The following is a 3,441-nucleotide window of genomic DNA, read 5'->3' on the forward strand; positions in this document are numbered from 1 at the left end:
AATACACAATGTTATGCTAGTTTCAGGTATCCAAACATAGTGACTTGAAAAGTCTGCAGAGATCTGATTCTTTAAAAAAAATTGTGTTTAATGTTTATTTATTTAAAAAAAATTTTTTTTTAACGTTTATTTATTTTTTGGGACAGAGAGAGACAGAGCATGAACGGGGGAGGGGCAGAGAGAGAGGAAGACACAGAATCAGAAGCAGGCTCCAGGCTCCGAGCCATCAGCCCAGAGCCCGACGCGGGGCTCGAACTCACGGACCGCGAGATCGTGACCTGAGCCGAAGTCGGACGCCCAACCGACTGAGCCACCCAGGCGCCCCAATGTTTATTTATTTTTGAGAGAGAGAGAGAGAGAGACACAGAGTGTTAGCGGGGGAGGGGCAGAGAGAGAGGGAGACACAGAATCTGAGACAGGCTCGAGGCTCTGAGCTGTCAGCACAGAGCCTGAACCAGGGCTCCAACCCATGAACTGTGAGATCATGACCTGAACTGAAGTCGGATGCTCAACCGACTGAGCCCCCCAGGTGCCCCAACAGAGGTCTGATTCTTAAGATTCTGACCCCTGGGATCACTTTCAGTGGCAGGTTCTTTATCAGTGTTCCATCAGAGAAGCGAGGATTTGACCACAGCTAACTGTGAAGGCTGGTTACAGTTCATAGGAGGTGATCGTTTCCGTCTGGTGTTGGGATCTGAAGTCTGTGGAGGAGGAAGTCAGGAAGGAGAGGCAAATGTGAGGTGGGCACGAGGGGGCGACGAGGACGGACTAGCACTTGGGAGACTGTGCAACTCAGGACGGTGGACCGGTGCCTTTGTCAACCCCTCACCACCCCTTTGAGATGGAGGGCGGCAGAGGTTTAAACACACATCAGGCCCAGAACTGGGAGAAACCCAAGGGGAGCAGAGCGGAGTCACGGCTGCCGCAGGCCCAGATGCTGCGTTGGGCCGTTTGCATTTGCGAGCCAACTGCGAAGTTACAACATAACTGAATCGGCAACAGTGATTCCTAGACGGCCTCATCTTTCCAAGCGTGAAAAGTAACATGGTTGCCGCTCCATTTCCACCTTCTAAATCTGACACAAAACGACTTGGGCAGCCGTGCTAACCCACAACCCTGTAGGAGAGTAATTTCGGGAAACACCATTCTGGCTCGGCTAAGCTGACCCAGTACAAGGCCATCGTACCACTGGTCACAGAAGAGATCGCTCTGAAAAATAGAAAATACTTGCAACTCAATAGCAATGAAGACACAGCATATCACAATGTGTGGCATGCAGTCACCGCAGACCTTACAGGAAATTCGGTGGCTTTAAATGTTTATATTTGTAAAGGAAAAAAAAAATCACTGATCTGAGCTTCTGTCTTGAGAAGTTAAGGAGAAGACATAGAAAGGGAGAAAGGGAGAGAGACAGAGAGATCAATGTAACCCCAAAAAAATAAAAGGAAAAAGGGGCAGAAAGTAACAAAACCGAAGACAAGCAATGGAGAAAAATCAACAGGGCGAAAAGTAGATTTTTAAAAAAGATCAACTAAATGTATATTCGCTCAGCTCTACTGATCAAGGAAAGGAAGAAAACAAATGATCAGTATCAGGAATTTTAAAAAGGAACATCAAAAAAAAAAAGATCTTCTAAAAAAAAAAAAAGGAAACATCACTACAGATCCTGTAAGCGTTGAATGTGTAAGAGGCAGGGGCGCCTGGGTGGCTCAGGCCACAATCTCTTGGGTCATGAGTTCAAGCCCCGAATCGGGTTCTCTACTGTCCTTGTGTAGCCTGCTTCAGATCCTAAGTCTTCCACTCTCTGCCCCGCCCCCTGCTCAAAAATAAACATTAAAAAAATAAAAGTGTAATAGGGGAATGTTACAAGTTTATGGCAAAAAATCTGAAAACTTAAAACGAAATAAACAAATTTCTTAAAAACCAGTGTATCAAAACTGACAAATGGAGAAATAAAAATATGAAAAGTCTTCTATTACGAATTTGAATGCATTATCAAAAATCTTCCCCCAAAAAGAAGTCCGAGCTTGCTTTGAGATAGGCAAAGACTTCTTAAATGGGACATAAGATGCAATAATTATCAAAGATGTAAATTGATAAATTGGTCTTAATCAAAATGAAATAACTTTCCTGTTTTTGACTTTAAAAATACAATTAAGGAAATGAAAAGGCAAGCTACAGATTGGAGTAAACATTTGTAACACATATATCTGACAAAGGATTTGTGCCAATATATAAACATTCTTATAAAATCAATAATAGAAAAACAACTTGATCTAAAATGTGGCCAAACGACTTGAACAGATACTTCAGAAAAGAAGTGTGAAACAGCCAAAAAGCATGAAAAAAAAAAAAAACGTGTTTAACATAATTAGTCATAGGAAAATACAAATCAAGTACAATGAGACACTACTCCACACCCACTAGCATGGCTAAAAATAAGGACTGACAATACTGTTTGTGAGGATGTGGAGGAAATGGAATTCTCATCATTTGTAGTCAGAATGTAAAATAGTACAATCACTTTGGAGAAGAGTTTGATCGTTTCTTGTAAAATTAAACACATATCTACCCTGGTACTGAGGCATTATACGAACAGGTATTTACCAGAAAGAAAGGGAAACATAGATCCATACAAAGACTTGTACATTTGTTTGTAGCGGCTTTATTCATAATAACCTCACCTAGAAATAGACCAGAAATCCATCAGTAGACACACAGATAAACAAATTGTAATATACTGCAATGGAACAGAGATGAAAAGGAAAAAACTACAGACATATGCAATAGCCTGAATTTCAAAACATGTAAGCTAAAAAAACTAGACACAAGAGTACATACTGATTCAATCTATAAGAAATTCTAGAACAAGCAAAATTCATCTCCAGTAACAGAAAGTGGATTGGTGGTTACCTAAGGGATGTGGAGAGATTGTGAAGGAAGATCAATTTTTTCTGGTAAAGAAAATGTTCTGTATCTTTTTTTTAAATTTTAATATTTTAAAAGTTTATTTGAGAGAGAGAGAGAAAGAGAACAAGTGGGGGAGGGGCAGAGAGAAAGAGAGACAGGGTCCACGGCATCAGCGCACAGCCTGATGCAGGGCTTGAACTCACGAACCCGTGAGATCATGACTTGAGCTGAGATCAAGAGTGGGACGCTTAACTGACTACACCACCCAGGCACCCTGAAAATGTTCTATATCTTAACTGGGTGCTGCTTGGATGGTGTACGTATTTGTAAAAGCTCATTGAACCATACAATGAGTACTTTTTACTATATTTAAATGATACCTCCATTAAGTTAATTAAAAGAAAAAAATCTTGATGAAACACTGGACAAAACTCACCACAGCAAGTGCTCTCAAATATCGGAATGTGCACTAAGTGTCCAGGTTCTTATTTGTTTGTTTGGTAGAACATGTCAGGAGGCCACATTTTCATA

The 3,441-nt window shown here is 41.1% G+C and overlaps 1 long non-coding RNA gene across 1 annotated transcript; it reads right to left on the bottom strand.

Moving 5' to 3' along the window:
* Positions 1-348: 348 nt before the first annotated feature.
* LOC128311915 (uncharacterized) lies at positions 349-3,017 on the bottom strand. Its single transcript, XR_008290604.1, has 2 exons — positions 2,608-3,017; positions 349-1,209 (listed from the first exon to the last, which is right to left on the bottom strand). It is a non-coding gene; the product is annotated as an uncharacterized LOC128311915 (long non-coding RNA).
* Between the last annotated feature and the right edge of the window lie 424 nt (positions 3,018-3,441).

The sequence above is a fragment of the Acinonyx jubatus genome, chromosome D1, assembly GCF_027475565.1.
Source record: "Acinonyx jubatus isolate Ajub_Pintada_27869175 chromosome D1, VMU_Ajub_asm_v1.0, whole genome shotgun sequence".
Lineage (NCBI taxonomy): Eukaryota > Metazoa > Chordata > Mammalia > Carnivora > Felidae > Acinonyx > Acinonyx jubatus.